General features: G+C 33.9%; 1 pseudogene; it reads left to right on the top strand.

Moving 5' to 3' along the window:
• The window catches only part of LOC132527078 (proteasome activator complex subunit 3-like), a 51,773-nt pseudogene extending 44,220 nt beyond the window's left edge, over window positions 1-7,553 (top strand).
• Window positions 7,554-22,537: the final 14,984 nt, after the last annotated feature.

Here is a 22,537-nt window from a genome sequence, read left to right as displayed (position 1 = left end):
GTAAAATGAAACATACACAAATCTTCCAATGTGTACAGACATTAGAAGCCTATCTCAGTACAGATGTTGGCCATCACTAGCAATTGACAGCTAAATTGTTGGTTTAGGGCTACCTTTTGGCTGAGACAACTAAATGAGGCACCTGAATTCTAGTCTACTGTATAAGATATACATGGTCCTCAAAAGTAAGGTCATATATCAATAAATACAAGTATTAAGAATTATATTGATAACAGAAGCAATCCTTGTCATATATAAAGTCTTTTTCTGTCACAAACACTATTTTTCTAGTCATTTCTATGTTTACCTCAACATTAGTAATGAAGCAAGTCATGAATATAAGCAGTGATTAGAAAGAAAGCCTAAAATAATTGTCTTAATTCCTTTCATTTTCCAATTAAAACTAATAGGATAATGTATGATGACAGTGCAAGCCAAAAGGAATGGTGCAATTGTTTTTCTAAATGGATCAGATAAAACTTGTGACCAGATGAAGACTTTTTACTTGGTTTGCTTCAGTTTTGCCTTTTACTGCTTTCATTTCAGCAACTATAAGTTTGTGGTTGGCAGTCAAAACAAATTTATCTTCTGTTGAATTTCATTTTATGGAATTTCTAGGATCAGGGTTGGTTTCCAGTGTGCAGAGAAGTGATTATAATAGAAATATTTAACCTATGAATGTGTTCTTTGAAATTGCAAATTATAGGAACCTGATTAAATTGACCACAATTTGTTGTCTTCCACAAATAATAAATTTTTATCCAATGAAGCTTCAATTGCTTAAATATTTTTGGTAATCTCTCCTCAAAAAATGTTACCCAAATATATGAATAAAGCATGGGAACTTACTGGTATTTTCATATCTCTTGTGGAGAAAATTATTTTTCCTCCTTGTTTATTTAATTTTCTAAAAAATTAAATGTATCTTCAATAAATGGAAAATATTGTCCTTGAGATAATGGGACTGTTAAAATTAAAGTAATTGATTCATATTTAACCCATTTATAGAAAAATATCCTAAAAAACAATTTCAATATATGTTTTCACCAGTTGATTTTACAAGGTATTTTATACCGACTATTGAAAAATTAGAATATTTAGTTCTCTTGATTTTCTATATTTAATTCAAATGTTAAAAGTAATTTTATCTTTGAGAATAGCTCTCAATTTTCTTCTCTATTTCGTTTTGTGTCAACTTTCTCCAGAATGTTTCAAACAATAAAGTATGTAACTTAGCCTAAAATTTATGAAAGTACTCTTTACAAATTATATCACTGATATCCCAAAATTGCTGAGAAAATGTATATTAAACAATTATTTTATTAGAAATTTTAAAAACACATTTTTCTTCTATTTTGTATCTTATTATATAGTTGAATAAAATAGTGTACTATGAAACCCTAATTCAATAACAATTTCTGTCAGCATTTTATGCTAAAACTAAATCCAGATTATTCAGGTATCCATTTGGTATGGTAAGTATTTAAAATTATACCAGATTCTTCTACCAGATAACATGCCTTGAGGCTTTCTTAACAGATTATAAATTCTGGAGCAAGCCTACTTGGGTTTAAATCCTTGCTCTACAATTTCCTGTCACCTTAGAAGCAACATTTTACCAGTCTCCTTCAGGTACTATCTATAAAATGGTGAGAGTGAAAATGGTACATCACTTATGATATTGGCCTCAGAATTAAATATTTTATCTAAATGTTTAGCATATGATCTGTCTTTTAAAAAGTATATATGTTACTTTTTTAATGATTTTTCTGCCCAGGACCGTTAGGACCATTTGTTCAGGTGATGCAAATGATTTTAGAGTTGGTCTTATCAAAAATAATTGTTAGCGATGTAAATACTAATTTTCTACAAAAATTAATTCTCTCAAAAGCAAATAAAAATGACATTTAAATTTTCCTTTTCTTAATGTTTGTTCTGTAACTTTCCTATATTAACTTGAAAGAGGAAAAGCATCACTTTATCCCATTGTTTCTGCCTCAAGAGCACTGACTTTCAGAATACAGAAAAAAGATAACTGATTGCAGATTTTCTAGCGATTCATTTTACTGATTCGGCACACTTATTTGATAATAAGCACATATTTATTTTCTGTTTGCAAATTTTATAGTGCAGTTCTCTAAGTACTCTACATGAGACATCTCAATATAATAAATGGCTTTTAAGCAAGCACATCAAAGCACAACTGACTTTTTTCCTTGTATTTATTCATTTACTCATCCACTAGAGGGAAATAAAGCACACGATACCTGTCCATGGTGCATTTCAATGGTTGGGTTACTAGACCTTATCAAGGCTCTTTACTATCGCATTATTCTAGTAGCTATGTTCTTCTCTCAGACTCAGAGTAAAGCCAAGAGATAATATTCCTTCAATTACATGGTTTTCAGTATGCTGATAACTTCTAATCTCAGCTAGATTGTTGATAACTAAAAAAAGAAAAATTAAATCCAGGGCATAGATTCACTTTACAAATGTCCATTTTGGATAATGAGGGAGACATCTCATATACTGTACTTTGAAATAGTCTCAATTATTTTAAACTAAACTAGTTTTATACGATTACTGATTTATATAAATTAGTCTAAAAAATATGAGAATAATAATTTCCAAGTATTTATAATTCTTTGTTAATTTATTTATTCTACACATCGTATTGTGTATTATGTTCAGATGACTCTGCTACCCGAATGCTGTGAGATAGGAGAAAAATAATATTAGCAAAATAATAACATAGTTTAGATAAAGGACCAAATTAGTAATAGCTTTTTTTCCTTACTTTTTTGTTTCTTAAAAGGAAAGATTGAAAAGGATTTAAATGATTCAGTGCATACCAGATTAAGTCAGGCCTTAAGAAATTACTGTGCTGTCCTCAGTAAAACAAGGTTGAAAAATGTCATGACAATGGGAATGATTAAATCCTTTTTCAGTTTTAGATGTGTAAGTTTAGAGTAGCACACAATCAAACAAATGAAAATAATTGGCAAATAAATATACCACGCTGGAGTGTATTTTGTAAAATCTATATTCCTTTTATAATATATGTTTATTATTGAAATTTTGAATGACATTATCACTTTTCAAATGACAATATCACTTCCACTTTACCAAATAACTTGACTTTTTGAATGTTGTAAGAATAATAATTCCTAAATCAATTAGAGGTACTCAAACATGTTGCTATGCTAATAGCAAATGTACATTTTCCTTTAATAAGTACACATACACTTAGATTTGAAATGTATTAATTCATTGTGCTGCTTCTCTTATCTAATCCACCAGCCCAGCCCACTAGTTTCAGCTCAAATATATGTGCCCCAAATGGTTTATCATTTGTATTTGGAGATATATGTTGTTGTCACTTTTGTATTACAAATGATGTCTTTTATACGAAATTCTACCATCACATAATATTACAAATATGACTTAAAACTGTTAGCAAGGATTTAATTTTAATCGCTTTGTCCATATTGCTATTATCTCCCTGCAGAATTATTGTTACTACAGTTAACAGTATAAGAATATTATTTCCAGAATGCTTCTGCTCATAAGTGTCACTTTGTGTGCTGATTAAAATAATTGTTTTTATCAGATTTCTAATATTTTAATTTTTCATTGTGATGTTTCAAACATAGAAAAAACAGCAGAAACAAAATTACATATACCTATCAGTTCATTATTATGATTAAACATACATTATATTACCTGTAGATGATTTTATTTCTCTTTTAGAAAAAAAACTTGCAGACATAGACTATAAGTCCACATACTATTCTTTTCCTCTTTCTCATTCCCCAGAGTTAATCAAATTCCTGAAACTGGTGAATATCATTTCCATATTTCTTACTATTCTTTTATTGTGTATGTTTAATATATAATATACACATGACATACAGAATTGCTTTACTTTGCTTTGCTTCTTGAAATGTTGCAAAGAAATGGACCCAAGAAGCTATCTTATGTAGGATTTTACATATCAGTGTTGAAGAAGTGAAATTGGTCAGTACTATTCTGTCCATGTATTTCCCTTTTTGGTGTTAGTAAAATAAAACTACACTAAAAATATATATTTGAGGTTCAGGTTCTGGATAAGATGTATATACACACTACCTGTGTGTCCTAATGAATACTGAGAACCCTCATAAGCAAATAGAACAGGCAGAATAGAACAGAAGATTAGAATCCAAAATACCATCAAAGCTGCAGTGAATCTAGTATTTTTTTCTCTTCTGATATCTCATGGTTTGAAACTTAAGCACCAGAATATGCCACTGGGGCACAAACAAAGAGAGCTCAAAGAGAAAGCCTCTAGTCTGGCTCAAGGAGTGTGAAAAGGAACCCATAACACTCAGAGAGAGTATATAATTTTATATCTTTTGTTTTCTTTCTTCCATTCTCCTTTGCTCTAGCCCTTAAGCAATCCCATTGTGACAGCAGCAGCTGTATAAGCAATAAGCTCCTGCAGGAGCCAAAATTCTAATGGAGAGGAGGCTTCTTTTTCCTTCTATGGAACTGTATTTCCAAAAGAATGGGTGGAAATCCATTTTTTTCTTTGTTTGTTTGGTTGGTTGGTTTTTTTCTCTGTCCTTGTTTTGCTTGGCTCTGCATGCAGGAGCAGTTTTGGGAGTGCCCAGCAAGGCAGAGTATATGAAACACCAGATTTCTGAATAGAGTTCCAGAGAGGAGCCCAAAGAAACCAGGAAGTACAAGGGACATTGTGGAGAGGAAAGTGCTGAGGAAGGAGATACACTAAGCTATTTATGACTTTCTGGGCTCATCCTCAAACTCCACATGTGTGCATCTGATCCCATTCAGTACACCAAACACTTTGAGAATTGAACAGAGAGACCACCACCCAGGTCTGGATATTGACTGGTGCACACATGGAACAGTTCCGAATAGTGCAAAAAGTGTTGGAATCAGAATTGACTTTAAAACAGTAGCCCATGGAAGGCTATCAACGTTCGCCACAGGATTTAATCAAGACCCAGAGTCTCATTGTATAACATTTAATATGTCTAAGGTAAAATTCAGAAATCCTTGGAATTTGAAGAACCAGGAAAATCTCATTTCATATGGAAAAAGAAAATCAAGACACACCCATGATGAGATGACACATATATTTGAATTATTTGGCAAAGACTTGAAAGAAACTGTTAATTTCACAAAGCTCCAGAAAACAATTTAAAAGGTATTTGAAACCAAAAGGAAAATTTGTTTCAGCAAGGAAATATAAGGTACACATTACTTGGGAAAAAAAACACCTCACTATATACAGGGATTAATTGGCAGAATAGAGATAACAGAGGAAATAGTGAAATTGAAGATGAAGATACATTATCCAATCTGAACAACAGAGGGGAAAAAAAATAATGACAAGAGCCTTATGTCATGTAACAAAATATTTATATTATTTGTGTCTTCGGAGTATCAGGAGAGGAGATAGAGCAAAGTGTGGAAAAAATTTTGAAAAAAAATCACAGAAACTTCCCAAACTTGGTGCCAAGATATAAACTTACCAGTTGAAGAAGCTTAGTGAATCCCAAATAGGGTAAATACAAAGGACTCCATGACCAGATACTACTGAAAATGAAAGATAAAGAAAAAAGTCTTTAAAAAATTCTTAGAGAAAACAAACAAACAGAAAACAAAAAAAAAACACTGTCTATAGGGAACAATAATTTCAATGACTGCAGATTTCTCACTAGGTACCATGGACTCCAGAAAGTAAGGGTACCACAGTGCTAAGTGCTGAAAGAAAAAAGCTTTAAAGCCAAGTTTCAGTATTCAGGGCAAATATTATTTAAGGATAAATGTAAAATAAGAGCTTTCTCAGATGAAGCAAAACTAAAATAACTCATTGCAGCAGAACTGCTCTAAAAAAATTACTTAAAGGAATTTCTTCAAAAAGAGGATGTTATGGGTTGATGTGTCCCCCCCTCCCAAAAGTATATAGAAGCCCCCAGATTTCTTACAGAGAGAATCAAGTGAAAATGTGGTCATTGGGGTGGGCTGTAATCCAGTGTGACTGCTGTCCTTATACAAAGAAGAATTTTGGACACAAAGACAAGGATAGAGGGAAGACAATGTGAAGACCCAGAGAGGCATGGAATAGATGTTTCCTTACAGACCTCAGAAGGAACAAACCCTACCAACAACTTGATCTTGGACATCTAGCAACTAGAACTGTGAAACAGTAAATTTCTGTTTTTGTAGGCCAACCACCAAGTTTATGGTACTTTGTTATGGCAGTCCTAGGAAACTAATACAAAGGGGAAATGATAACAGAAATTTGGAACATCGGAAATGAAGAAAAAAAGCAATTGCTTAAAAATGTTAGGAGTGACAGGGAGTATAATGACATTCTGAAATGATGGAAAATAGAGAATTTGTTGCCAGCACACCTGCCCTAAATGAATAGCTAAAGGAAGTTCTCTAAAAGAAGGAAACTTGGAACATCAGGAAGGAAGGAAGAACATGGAAATGGCAAATATGTGGGCAAATTCAGTTTCCTTCTCAAGTTTTATATTTGATGGCTGAAGTAAAAATTGGAACACTGATACATGTAAAGGGAGTAATTAAGATAATTATAGAGTGTGAGCAGGCAGCAGGCAGCAGGAGAGCAAGTGGGAGGAAGGAACTGAGGGTGGGACTCAGCAAGCTGTGTGTGAGCCAAGCGAGGGCAGCCACCTCCAGGGAGCACTGAGATTCCTCTAGTCCCTCTGACGCTACCCACCATTCAAAGGTTGATTCTTTCAGAGAGCAGATCACAATTGAGGCAGAAGACTTGGTGGAAAACATTTTCTCAAAGAAGTTGTTAGAACTTGACAGTTTTTTGAAAGGACCAATCCTAAACATATATAACCTAACTCAGATCCACTCAGACATGAGTCTGCTGGTCCCTGACTATTCTTCTCACCAATAGCCACAATGGACTGGAAGATCCCACTTCCAAGAAGCGAAGATTGGGTGAGTGTGGAGGCCTTCCAAGGAACCACGGTATTTGTGATGCCCAATGTGATGCTAAAAAGCAACCAGGAGTTAGTGGAGAGTTTTGAGACAGTGAAACATGAGATCTGGCCGCTGATCCTGAAATGAAGCACCATAAAAATGTGGGTACAACTCCTAATTCCTGTGTTAGAAGATGGGAACAACTTCGGGGTGTCCATTTAGGAGAAGACAATTGCAGAGCTAAGAATATTGAGAGCTGCATCTCATCTGGATCAGATTTCTAGATATTATGTTACAAGAGCCAAATTGGTTTCCAAAATAGCTAAATATCCCCATGTGGAAGACTTTCCTGCACCCTGACAGGTATTGATGAGAAAGAACATAACAGCTTTTAGCTCATCATATCAGAGCTAAAGAATCAATATGTCATTCTACATGACATGATCCTGAAAAATATCAAAAAGATCAAATGCAGAGACACTGTGCAGAGGCCAGGGCCAGGGGACTCTGTGAGTCTGGCTCAAGACCCACATCACCTTAGTTTGTTACATGACTATGGTGATGGGGAAACTGGCTGGAAATAGTAATCACACTTCTCTGTGTTTTTAGTTAGAGTTTAATGAAACTGTCATGTAGTTCTGTGACAGACTTACCTCTTTTTTACAGGCCTTCTATTTCCTTCCCCAATACCTCATAATAAAATAAAATAATTAAACCTGTCCTAATTTCTGGAGAACTCCAGGTTTGTGTGCCCAATATGTTAGCACAAGAATACATATGCTTTCTCTCTTCCACTTTTCCTTCCTTTAGGAGAGACAAGCTAATATCTTGGGCTTCGTGTTTTCTTCCTTTTGATGGTTAGTTGGTTAGGAACTGAGAGAACTAGAAGAAAATGCTAGGTATTTTTTAAAAATTGGAGTCAAGTGGATCAGCTCTTCTCTTCCTGAGGAAAGATTAGTGTCTCTTGCCACTGTGGGACATTGGATCCTGCCTACCACAGTTGCCCTGATGATGACTTAGGGTTTCCCATCTACATACATTCCACTTTGAACCTGAACCTGAGCATGACAAAAAACACCTTGGACCTTCAGCCAAATCCCTAGCTCCTTCAGATGTTTTTATAACTAGGATTTTTACATGCACATATATCCATAATACACCTACACATAGTCATGCACACACATGCCTTCCTACTCTGTTAGCTGTCATCTCCTCCCCCCTGCTCTGGTAAATTGGAGTGGGGGGTGTCTGCAGCTGTGAAGGTAAGCTGCTGCCGTTGTTGCTGCTCCTTTTGGGCTTTCTTTTTGGAATTTTACTTCTAGGGAAAGCAGTCACTTGTGTGCATATGTGTAAATGCCCACACGGACATGTACATATTCTGTGTATATAGAAATCTGTCAGGCAAGTCAAAACCATAGAAAAGTTGCTTTTATATCTCAAATCTTCCAGAGATAACAGTTGTTACAGCTTTTGTACTAACCCATAACACCCCCAGTTTTTTATTCTACCACTACTGGAGAGTCAATATCTGCTGTCAATCTGCTGGTGACTCTCTCAGTGTCTATTTCTGACTTTTATTCTTTCTTTGTCTCTGTCTTCCAACCCCCAATCATATTTCCACCTGAATGCATCTTTTTTTTTTTACTCCCAGTATGGTGTAGAGAAGGAGTCAGGATGCTGTTTTCCCATGAAGAGTATTCAGTAACAAAGCAATTGCATTTTAGTTGTGCCCCTACCCACTCTCCAGACCCCTTCCAGCTAAAACCCTTCCCTCCTCTTACCATGTGTCTCTCAATTTCTTTTTTGTTTGTTGGATTGTTCCACTGCCCCTCCTCCTCACCCTACCACCTTTGGATTGTAATGTAAAATTATTTTACCATGTCAAGAAATTATCAAAATTACAGGTACTTTTACTTCTTTCTTAAAAAAAAATAATTATATTATAAAGCAAAATAAACCAAAACAAGCAGCAAAATGGTAATAAAAAGGTAAGTGCAGAAATAAATGAAACAGAAAAGCAAAAAGGAAAATTAAAAACCTACTTTTTGAAATGATCAATAAAATTAATAAACCTCAAATATTGACAAAGAAGTAGAGAAAAGACACAAATTACCAGTGTCAGGAATAGAACCAAATGGGATATCACTAAAGACCTTGTAGATGTCAAAAGGATAATAAGGGAACACTAGAAACAACTTGATGCTCATAACTTTAGCTTTTGGTGTAGTAGACCAATTCCTTGGAAAGCACAACCTTCCACAACTCATCTAATATGAAATAATAATTTTGGTAGCTTCATAACTATTAAGGAAATTGAATTCACTCATTAAAACTCCCCCAAATAAATCTCTAGGCCCATGTGTTTTCACTGAAGAATTCTACCAAATTTATAAAGAAGAATGAATATTGAATCTAGACAATTTCTTCCACAAAATATGAGGCCAACATTTCAACTCATTTTATGAGGCCATCATTACCCTGATACCAAAATCAGAGATATTACAAAAAAAGGGAACTATAGACCAATATCCCTCATGAATATAGATGCAAAAATTAACAAAATATTTGCAAATATAATTCAGCAATATATAAAAAGAAATATATACCATTACCAAATTTATTTATTCCATGGATACTAGGCTAGTTCATTATTTGAAGATCAATCACTAAACTCCACCATATTAATAGGCTAAAAAAGAAAAGTCACAGAGCATATTTTATTGAGAAAATTCAATACCCATTCATGATAATAACTGAGCAGACTTAGAGGGAGGATTCTGATTTGATAAAGGGCTTATACAAGCAAACCTCATTTTATTGTGCTTCACGATATTGCATTTTTTACAAATTGAAGGTTTGTGGCAACTTGCATCCAGAAAGTTATTGGTGCCATTTTCCCAACATTTTAATGTCTCTGTGTCACATTTTGGTAATTCTTGAAGAATTAGACATGGAGCCTGAAGTTGTGACTGAATTGCTGCAATCTCATGATAGAACTTTAATGAATAAGGAGTTTCTTCTTAGGGATGAACAAAGAAAGTGGTTTCTTGATCAGGAATCTACTCATGGTGAAGATGCTGTGAAGATTGTTGAAATGACAACAAAGGATTTAAAATATTACTTAAACTTAATTGATAAAGCAACAGCAGAGTTTGAGAGGATTGACTCTGATTTTGAAAGAAGTTCGACTATGGGTAAAATGTTATCAAATATTTCCAAGCTATGCCTGTATTAAAACAGTACAGCAAGTATCACACCTAAAAATTAGTAATTTTCCCCTTGATGTTGGGAACATGGCAAGAATTTCTGTTCTTCACATTCCTTAAGGCATAGTACTGCAATTTCTAGCCAATGGAATAAGGCAAAAAGGAATGCCTGAGTGAATGAAATAAAAGGTAAGCAGATTAGAAAGGAAGAAAAGAAACTTATTTACAGACAACATAGTTTTCCATGGAGAAAATACCAAGGAAACTAAGAAACAAGAATAACAACAACAACAGCAAAAAGAACTTCTAGTACTAAGTGAGTTCAGTATGGTCACAAGATACAAAGTAAACAAACAAAATCTATTGTATTTCTACATAGGAGCAGTGAACTCTTGGACAAAAAAATAAAAAGGTTACCACACCATTTACAGTTGTTCTAAAAATGAAATACTTAGATGTAAATCTAACAAAACATGTAAAGGACTAGTATGCTTAAAACTACAAAATCATAACTAAAGAAATAAAAGATTTAAGTAAATTATGCTGTATTTAAATAGAACATACAGTGTTCATGGATTGAAAGATTCAACAAAGTAAAGATACAATTCTATCCAAATTGATATATAGATTTAATTCAATTCCTATAAAAATCCTAGAAGATTCATTATAGAGATAGGCATGATGTCCTAAAATTTATGGGGAAAGGCAAAGGAAATGGAAACTTAAAATAGCGGAAACAATTTTTAAAAAGTAGAAAATGTATGGATCAGCATACCTAGAATTAAGGTTTACTATATAACTGTGGTTATCCGTTGCCATTGGCTGAATATTGCCAGAATTGATCAATGGAACAGAATAGAGACTCTAGAAATAACCCCTCACAAATATCTGCAAATGAATAGAGAAGGAGCAAAATCAACTGAATGATGGAAGGATAGACTTCAACAAATTGTGCTGGAGCAATAAGACTCCCATAGTCCCCCCTGCCCTCCAAAAGTCTTAACCTAAATGTCACATTTGATACAAAAATTAGCTCATAACACAATACTATGCAAAATACAATACTATAAAAACAAAAACTATAAAGCTTTTAGGAAAAAAATAGGTGATAATCGTCAGCACCTAAGAAGGGTTCATTAAGCATTCTTAGACTTAACAATAGAACAGGATCCATAAAAGAAAAAAATATATATAAATCATACTTAATAAAAATTAAAATTTTTGCCCTGTGAAAAGTTTAGTTAAGAGGATGAAAAGACAAGTTCTGACTGGGAAAGAACATTTGCAAGCCACTTATCAGACAAAGTAATAGTACCCCAAATATATAAATATATAAAAGAACTCTCAATCTTATAAGAAAAAGGACAAAAGACATAAACTGACATTTCACTGAAAAGGCTAGTTAGGTAGGAAAATCTAATCTAATAGGAAAATAAACATACAAAAAACCATTCAACATCTTCAGCCATTAGGGAAATGCAAATTAAACTGTAATGAATTATAAATACATGTTTATTAGAATACCTATAATCAAAAGTAATGACAACACTAAAGGCTGGCAAGGATGTGGAGAAACTGGGTTGCTCACACATTGCTGGAAGGAATATAAAATGGTTCAGTTGCTCTGTAAAGCAGATTGACAATTTCTTAAAAACCTAAACAAGCAATTACCATCTGAACCAGCTATTGCACTCCTGGGCATTTATCCCAGAGAAATGAAAATTTATGTTCACACTAAAACCTGGGAATGGATGTTTGTTCAAAGCAGCTTTGTTTGTAATAGCCAAACCAGGAAACAACCCAAATGTCACTTACGGGTGAATGGTTAAACAAACTGTGGTATATACCTATCATGGAATACTACTCAATGATAAAAAGGAGTAACAATGATAGCAACACCTTGAATGAATCTCCAGAATATCATGTTGCGTGAAAAAAACCCAATCCCCAAATGTTACATGCTATATGATTCCTTTTATGTTGCATTATCACAACTTTATTATTATGTAACGGAGAAGATTAGTGGTTGTCAGGGGACAAGAACAAGGATACAAGCAGTGGGTGTAGTTATAAAAGGACATGAGAGATTCTTGCAGTAATAGAATTGTTCTATATCTTCACTATATCAATGCACATATTCTGGTTGTGATATACTATAATTTTGCAAGATATTACCATAAGGATATTAGGTAAAGTGTACACATGGTGTCTCTGTACTACTTCTTGCAATTTCTTGTGAATCTATAATTATCTCAAATAAAAATTGTTAAAAATAATAATTTTGCTCACTATACTCAACAAAATAAAAGTCTAAGATTTAGAATTTCAGTGGAGAAATGGAAACTGAAACATTACAGGTTTAAAAAATAGAAATTGTAGACCTGAAAAAAAACCAATAAGTAATATTAACCAGTAAGTTGATAGGTTTAACAACATAACAGACAGAGATGATGAGAGAATTAGTAAGACCTTGAGTAAAATAGCCAAAGTGACACTTGGAGAAATCACAGGATAGAAGAGACAGATGTGCAAATAGGAAGTAAAGAAGATAGAGTAAGAAATCCTCACATATATTTAACTGGAACCCTAGAGGAGCTAGTAAGGAATAATGGAGCAGAAGTAATATTAGAAATGATGATGAATAAAAAATCTCCAAATCTGATAAAATATATCAAGCTACAGATTTAAAACTCTTTAAATTGAAAGATGGAATTATAAAAAGTCATCTACATTATAGGAGATCATAGTTTAACAAAAAGACAGAGAAAAAATCTCAAAACAACTGCAAGAAAAAACAAAGTTTACATTCAAAAAAGTAATGAGTAGAACTGATCATTTTGTTTCTCAACAGAAACAATTCAAATAACTATAAAAAATGAAGCAAAACCTATCAATAGTAAGTAAATATATTAAGAATGAAATTTAAATTGTCATTTTCAGACTTATTAAAAATAAGGGAATTGCTACCAGCACACCTGCAGCAAAAAGAAATTCTGTCTATATGCCAGACAGAAGAAGAATAATTTAAACTAGAGGGTCAGAGATACAGGAAGTATTGATATTTAAAAGCAAGAACAATTTCATGTATGTGAGTAAATCCCTACATTAATTTAAATTTAAATGTGTAACAATGATTTTATGTAACAATATAGTAATATTTATAATTATAAAATCATTATTTTGGTAGATATACAAATACATGCTACTACTTATATAGTTGAATTATGTCCTCTCAAAATTCATGCATTGAAGTCCTAACCCCCAGTTCCTCAGGAGTGACCCTATTTGGAAATAGGATTGCTGTGTGTGCAATTAATAAAGATGAGGTTATACTGGAGTTAGATGGGCCCATAATCTAATATGACTAGTGTCCTTGTAATTAGAATGTCATGTGAAGATGAAGGCACAGATTGGGGTGATGCAGCAGAAACCAAGGAGCACCAAAGATTGCCAGCAAACCACTAGAAGCTATGAGACAGACATGTTTGAGCTGACAACATCTCACTTCAACTACTCTTGTTTTTTTCCCTTGTGACACTTCTGCATCTCTCAGAGTTCCTCAGGATGCACACAGATGCAACTCAGAAGTGTGAGGATTTAACACCCCAGAGAAAACCCTCAAGTTTGGGGAAGAGTGGTGGACTGAACAGCTGAGTAAAATGCCCCCACCTCCTATCCTTTAGGTTGAGAATGATGGCAGGCATTTGGACTCTTGTCCAGTATTCCTAATGGAATCAAGCACTGTTGCCCAAAGCAACAATTTTGGTAATGTAAACCTAAATTGGCTTTTCCTCTTCTGCATCCGCAAATAAACTACAACTCTATAAGTCCTTGGCACAGGTTTTACATTTGTAGAAACCTAAGATAAGTCAGTACTAGAATCTGTAGATCTTTCTTTTGTTCTTGAAGAAATGCTGCAAAATACACAGCATACCCTTAACTTCAGGAAGTGCTAGTTCAACAAAGACCCTCTCTGCACACAAGTGGAAAATACTTAATACTACTAGCTTTGATATAGCAACCTTTTTTGAAATTGAACTACTTTTAAAGCTACCTTTTGAAGGACAGATTTTTCTTATGAGGTAACAAACGTGATTATAATTAAATGCATGCACCAAAAAGAATATTGCGGCTACATATATATGGATAACACAATATAATTTACAAATCTTTAAAACTAGAATCCTAAGATCATCCGTAAAGTGTCCACATAACTTGGTAATTTTATACCAGAAAAAAAATCCATGTTTAAATTCATATCAATAAGCCAACATATAGAATATTGTGTAGGTGATTTTCCCCAACCTTTGTTGCAACACTCCCAAATAGGTATTATTCCCATCTTATAGGTGATATAATGGCCTCAAAGGCATTAAGTAATTTTTCTGGCAAGTGGCAAAGCCATTAGTTTGTCACTGTTTTCAGTCTCAAACTGTACACTCTTTCAGCTATGCATGATCTTACAAATAAATCTCTGCATCTGTATTGCAAACTTGGCTTCCATTCCCTGTGGTCCAGGTCTCTTTCAGGACTGAAGATTTCTCTGAGCTCATTTACTGGTAGTAGTGTTTTCCTCCATTTACTTAGGGATTTATTTAGGTTTTATTTTATCTCCTATAACCAATAACTCCAGCTGTGAATCTCCACTCTTCTGTGTTTTCCATATCTGTGCACTACACAGTAGGTTTGAAACCTCAGTGTTGACAAATTAAATATCATTGCTTTTGCAGCTCAGGAGAGCCTTTGGTGTTCAGCTCCTTGAAGCAGTTTAGTGCATCCACCCACTGCCTCTCCGCACGAGATGTTTGTTGTAATGGGCTGATTCTGTTCTCTTCACCAGCTTAGTTCACTGAGAGAAGATCATATATAGCTGTAATTATGAGAATACATGCAAATGGGTTTGTTGATAAATCTTTTTTTTTTTTTTTTTTTCGGTACGCGGGCCTCTCACTGTTGTGGCCTCTCCCGTTGCGGAGCACAGGCTCCAGACGCGCAGGCTCAGCGGCCATGGCTCACGGGCCTAGCCGCTCCGCAGCATGTGGAATCTTCCCGGACCGGGGCACGAACCCGTGTCCCCTGCTTCGGCAGGTTGACTCTCAACCACTGCGCCACCAGGGAAGCCCTGTTGATAAATCTTCGAGGAGAAAAACTGAAATGAACCTTAAAAAAGAAAAAAAAAATCTGCCAGAAACTTAGAAAATGGATTTAAAACAACTAAAAATTGAGGGTTTTTTTTTTTTTCTTAAAACCCTCTTTATTCAAGAACCTAAAAAGAAATAGAAACCTGTCAACAGACATCCTGGACACCCCAAAAAATGGCAGGTCACTCTGATCTCAATGGGAAATGACCTAATGATTAATTAGGTGTAATCTTATAATTTGTATCTAAACATAACTACTGTAATTCAAATGTAAGTGGTAAGAAACTGGCTTGGATTATTTAAGTGACTAACAGATTTCTAAAAAACATCTGATTGACATTTGAAAATAAGTTACGATTAGGAGTCCAAAGATGGTAAGGAAGACTTCATTCAAGAAGGGACTATCCCAATGAGGCTTTGCAGTAGAGGAGAGGCATTTGGGCTCCACTCTGACCACAGCAAAAAAGAAGTAGGGATTTAGAGCCAAAAGCAAGGGGGGGTTGAGTGGATGGACACTACCTAATGGGAAACATGAAGATGTTTCTAGCTGGATTCTGGCTAAACAGACCTAACATTTCTTGCTGAAGGCAGGTCAGGATTTTCAGATATTACCTGGGGTTGGCGAGGTGAGGAATTTGATCAGGTATGGAGAGTAGTCAGATGTCAAAGATGAGGGTTCTAGCTAAACCGACTTAGTAGGAATCTTGAGAATGCAAAGATTAACAAGGAAGTTCAAATGCAGAAGCCTAGTTGAGAACATGGCTTAGAGGAGACTGGCTAAAGTTCGGTCAGAAAGAGAGTCTTTGTGATATTTTACAATATACTTCCTGCTAACCTCCGTTAGCTACAATCTTATCATTACATTTGTGATTTGTAATAACATTATACCATCTTTTATGTGTTTAGAAATACAAAATGCTAGAGTAGGAAGGAAACAAAGTATGACTAAACACAATCTTTTAATTATATATAATGAAAATTATAGTGCAGGAATATGATAGAGGCAAAGTCAGGCTATAGATTTTTGGCATAACTAAGTTTCTTGGTTTTAGTTTTATACTCTTTTTGTTATGTAATAATGAGATATGAACCTACATTTTTAATGTTCAAGAACTTTTTCCCTTTTAGCAAAAGAATATTACATATTCTTAAATGAAATTGCTCAATAACTGCATCCAAATGGAATAACATTGACTTCATTTATAATTTATCAGTTTCTCAAGAAATAAATGTGGAAGCCTATTAACAATGTTTTATAACTAGGTAGTTCTACTTTCATAATTTCTTTGTTTGATTCTAGTTATGTGAATCATTTCCTTTTCATGAAGTTTTTAGGTATACATGATTAATATTAGCTGATATTTGACAAAGTCATACTGCACTTTCATAAAACGATTCCACCAACATCAGATGTGTGAACCTTGTTCCTCTGAAGTGTGGATGGTAAATCAACTATGATGGCAGTGGCCATTTTGAAATAAAATTGTGGAGGTTCTTTTTGAATAACAACCACCATTGACTTACATCTTCTACTTACGGCCAAGAAAATATAATGATATAATTGTGAATTTACTCTTATATAGATTTTCCAGGTTCATTTGAATGCAAAACAGTACATATTAAGAATATTCATATTCTTGTTCAGGAAGAAAGGAGGGAGGGAGGGAGGAAGGGGAAAGAAGGGATGGGAAGTAAATATTATATTTTTGAAAAGTAATAGCTAATTCCCTTACACTGTATATTTCTTGCATGCAGTAATGCTGTAGTTATCATAAAGAAGTCTCAGAAGATACTGATTTCTCCTCCTCAAAGCCAAGTGAAATGAAATGAGTTAGGATTAAAGAAAAGTGGAAAATATGATGATTTGGGGATTATGTATAGGTTTTTACGATGCTGTTGAAAGGTATTACCCTTTATCAAATGCTTGATATGTTTAAGGTACATCACATACATTGCTTATTACATTAAAACACATCCTTTTCCTATGTTTTCCCTTTCCAATCACTTTATATTGAGGTAATTAGTGTCTTTTTCCTTGTCTGTCATTCATATTTCTTCTTTTGAGGAAAGACAAAGAGATTAATGAAAAAGAAGAAAAATCTTCTAGTTTCACTTTACTATTAGATAATGTATGCTTGTTAGTGAAGGAAAGGTTCTATACTTAAATTTTTATTTCTTTTTTTTAAATTAATTAATTTCTTATTTTTGGCCTCATTAGGTCTTTGTTGCTGTGAGCAGGCTTTCTCTAGTTGCAGTGAGCGGTAGATACTCTTCGATGTGGTGTGCAGGCTTCTCGTTGCAGTGGCTTCTCTTGTTGCACAGCACAGGCTCTAGGTGTGTGACCTTCAGTACTTGTGGCACACAGGCTCAGTAGTTGTGGTGCGTGGGCTTAATTGCTCCGCAGCATGTGGCATCTTCCTGGACCAGGGATCGAACCCGTGTCCCCTGCATTGGCAGGCGGATTCTTAACCACTGTGCCTCCAGGGAAGTCCCTAAATTTTTATTTCTTACCTTCATGTTTAATGTCTTTTTCTATTTACAGGTTTCTTTAATGTATTCATCCCCTTGTCCCTGCAGTCTCAACTTGATCTCATCTCCTTTGCTCTATGAGTGGAGTCGTGTCAGGTGCAAGTCATCAAGACTCTTGGTCCTTGTCACCTTTTCTTTCAATGTCATAAGAATTGACAGCATGTCCGTGATACCACCTCCCTGTGCATGTTCACAATACAGGTGTCACCTTCCTAAGTGACACCTCTGAAAATTGCTTATTTTGAAAAACAAGAAAGGTTTGATTTATGGAAAGTACAGTGATTTTTTTTTTTTACTTGCTGTATGAGCCAACTAAATGTCCTACAAATATCTGCAGAACTCAACTTCCTGGTAGTTATAAATGGGTTTAAGTAACCTAAACAGAATCTGTATGGTTAATTATCAGCTGGAGAAGAGGCCAAGTGATTAACTGAATCTAGTTAGTATGTTACAAATGCTTAAGTTAACAAAGTTCAGTGCATGTTTTAAACACTTTACTAGCATTCCTTTATTTAACCATTAGAAATGCAGTATGAGATAAGTAAAATTGTTACACCTGTTTGTTTCATGGGAGAAGAAACTGAGGCACAGAGAAATTAACCTCTCTAAGCTCATACAGCTAACCAATTGTGTATGCATTCTAAGGCAGGTCTTTCTGACTCTAAAATTTGCATTCCTAACACCATGCTTTCTACTCCCTTTTGGGAAAAATACATTACCTTTTTTCTTTCCTCTGGCAGATGAATCTATGTGGTTAATGATAATCAGTCTCTCTCTATAAGACAACAGCGTAATTAGTTTGTGTTTTGTAAGATTTTTCACTGTGACCTCTTAGTTTTGTCTTTAAAAGGAGAGCAGGAGAAAATGTCACATAAAATCTTGGCGATTATTTTCAAAGCTATTGTAAAACAAAGGCTAGAAAACAAAGGCTGAAAATATACTCATAATAAGGCTGAAAAAGAGAATTTAGTGAAAATTAATTAGTTTCTAGGTCACTTCAGTATTCCTGACAACATGGGAACCTATGATTTTACAGATCTTAGGCTTTATTTTATAATTCATAACTGATCTAAACATTTACATAATTATTTTGACTTTTTTTCTGACTTATTTAAGGACTGAAGGAGTCTTCTTACTGTGTATGGCAAGTTAATATTTTGAAATGTTTCAAAATAAGACTGATGGAGCATAGGAGCCCTTAAAACACCTGCGTGTGTTAAGACAACAGATTTGTGAATTCTATTAACAGTCCTAATAATTAAAACAGAAGTTTATATAAAATCATTCATTTGCTTAAAAAGTCTCTAGGTGGCAGTTACTATTATTAGCCTGATCTTAGGAACAAGTATACTGAGGTTTAGACTGATGTGACTTGTGTTTTAGTTAGATAAAAATAAGCAGCAACTTGGGATGCACAAAAGCTGAAGGCAGAACCTATGTTCCTAGCAATTTACTTACCTTATGCATCTTTTACTGATGTGAGGACAAAAATATCTTATCCATTGGTATGATTAGTGTTTGAGGACAGAGTCCATGAACTATAGTCACTATTACTGTGGTATGGACTAAATATCAAACAGTTATTAAATATATCTATTTAAATTGTGAATATATGAATGAATAAATAATTGAATTAATAAATGTACTTAGATATTTTTGCTCAATCTCAGAATATCTGTTCGAGTTTGTCTCATTCTGGTATATCAATGTATCCAGTATAGTGAAGATTTGTTTTTTCATTTATTTTTAACACTTGTCCTAGTTGAGTAATTAACAGCTTTAAAGTAATATTTGCTTTGATCTTGAGAAGATATTAGAAATGATTAATTTTTCTCCCTATTTAATCAACTCATTAAGATGATTGTATATTAACCAACAATATAATCAACAAAAGCAAAAGGTAAGCTAGGAGTAGAATAATGCCAGATATAATACTTTTGAGAAAAGGTGAGGAGAGTAGACAGACTGTTTTTTCTACTAACAGTTTGATAAAATATTAAAAGAGCGATAGCTAATATCAATAGTTTTATAAACTTGTCTGCTAATATCTATCGATAGATATTGCTAATACCCTTCAATTCTTTCTGTGGGAGTCGAACAACTTTAGAAGGCTGTCCCTTAGTATGACAGCTCATTAGTTTGACGGAGCTGCTGAGACAAATGAATGCTCTGCACCACCAGATTTTATGTAAATTAATTTAGATATATTTTCTCTCCTTATTCTCTATCTAGAAGGAGTATCCATAGAAAAGCTCTTAAACTATGAGCTTTCTTATATAGCAAAATAAAAATAAAATATATTAATTACAGTTTGTGATTTCAGCATATGTCATTGACTTTATTTCAGTGCTGTCTCCATTTTTTATAAATAAAATTTCCATTTAAAATTCATTCTTAAAACCTAGAAGTCAGTTAACAGAACAATCTCTATGATTATTCTGTAACAAATAATGTGTCACTGATCACAGTCTAATCTAACTGTGGTAAGAAATGAAGACATATTCTTGTTACATTTTAATTGAAAGTCCCCTCCTTTCTTCTTTAGCCTATATCCTATATATTAGTTAATCTGAGCAAATTGAAGAACAATTTTGCATTTTGTTAGATTAGATCAAAGAGCACTACTTGAAGATGATCAAAAATGTACTGTATGGAATTGAAATTGCAAGTTATTACTCAAAGGAAGTCCTGAGTATCAAGTCTCAATGATTTATTCTATACGTATTTATAGTCTCAAACCAGACTTAGTGTTCTCTTAGAATAGCATTCTAAATAAAACAGTTAATCTCAAAGGCAATTTGTGATAATGAATAAATATTCAAGCTTAATTTATTTTGATAGATTTGGTAGAGCTCAAATAGGGGATTTAATCTCTTGTTACACTAGAGGGCTAAATTATTTGACATGCAAATACATACTTTGAATTAAAATTTAAAGTGTTTATACAGCATTGAGTTTTTTGAAAAGTAAAGTGGAAATTCTGGATTAGAAGTCTAAGGCTTTATTTTTCATTTTTTCTATGACATAAATTAAAAATGGCTTTCAAACAATACATCTTTGAAATATTTTTCAAAGTTTTCTAGAGAACAAAAGTAGCAAATAGTTCCAGCTTGTTTATGACTCCAGCTACCAAAAAAAGAAAGGAATTGGTATCAAGAAAGACAGAATACATAATGAGAAGGCAACTAGAAGTGCATTTTTCTCATAGATCTAGATGTGACCATTTTAAAGCAAATATTGCCAATTCAAATGCAGCATTTACTGAACAATGTACTACACCATGACAAAGTGGTTTTATTGAAGACTGCCTGAATATTAGAAAATATGTAAATATAAATTACCATAATACCAGAAAAATGATGTCATACAATCATTTCTCTAAGATGTGAATTCACCACTAACTCTTCTATACATTCAATGTAATTCCAATAAAAATTCCAACGAAGTTTTACATGAAAATTGTTAGGTTGATTTTCAAATTTACATGGAAGATTAAAGGGCTAAAGAAGTTCACATACTATTTTCAGAAAAAGAAGAATATGAAGGGTGGAATTATCCTACCCGTTATGAAACATTATTATAAAGACATTGTAAATAAGATGTTGTAATACTTTTTTTTCTTTTAGTGGGGGTTCAGTCCATTGAAATGTAAAAAAAAAAAAACCAAAAATAGAGCTGAGATATATATGGACCTTTGTTTTGCTATCTGCTGGATTTCACACAGAGCTTTGGGTCAAGGAAGAATAAGCCAACTTTACTAAGGTATACTTAACGTACAAAAAGTTACACATATTTAATATATACATTTTTATGAGGTTGTACATATGTATACACCTGTGATACCATCACAACAAAAAAGAAAATAAACATATACATCACCTCCAAAAGATCCCCTTTGCTATTTTGTCTTTTCTTTCTTTTTTTTTTTCTTTTCTTCTGTGTGCGTGTATGTGTGTGTGTGTGTGTGCGTCTGTGTGTGTGTGGCGGGCGGGAGATGAGGGGCAGGTAAGAACATTGAGTATGAGAGCTATCCCCTTAAGTTTTTAAGGGCACAACACCATATTGTTAACTGTAGGAACTGAAACTCAGTAGCAAAAAAAGAACCTGATTAAAAAATGGGCAAACGACTTGATGAGACATTTTGCTAAAGAAGATATACTGTCAGCCAACAGGTACATGAAAGGTGTTCAGCATCTCTAATCAGAGAAATGCAAATCAAAACCACAATATGATAGATGTATTTGTTTTTATAGAGCAAAAATTTCAGGCTCAGTGAGGTTCATGATTTTCAACATGACACACATGACAGAGCGATGGCTAAGATCTAAGACTCCCAAGAGGGTAAAGGGAAATGGTGAGGAAATAGTGTTTTTTGAGCTCCTTAAAGTTGCAGCTGCCTCAAGAGTGCGGTGGTTAATCTTTCCTTGATATCCACAGTAGTGGAAGGAGGCAATGATTTCTAGAACAAAAGTGCTGGTGTGTGAAGAATCATTCTCATTCTTTCTTTTCTAATTTTTTGTCACTAACTCCCAGTGGCTTAACTGACTCATAAAACAATTAGAAAGAAAGCCTGAGCAATGCCACATTGTAGAAGTAAACCTTCCAGGATGCAGAGTAAAGCAGGGGTTGGACCTAAAAGAGTGGTAGAAAAATGGGAAAAGCAACACATCTATTTTAACTACACAATCCCAG

This window comes from Lagenorhynchus albirostris, chromosome 1 (assembly GCF_949774975.1).
Source record: "Lagenorhynchus albirostris chromosome 1, mLagAlb1.1, whole genome shotgun sequence".
NCBI lineage: Eukaryota > Metazoa > Chordata > Mammalia > Artiodactyla > Delphinidae > Lagenorhynchus > Lagenorhynchus albirostris.
The sequence above is the reverse complement of the archived record's forward strand: the minus strand, read 5'-3'. Positions and strand labels throughout refer to the sequence as shown.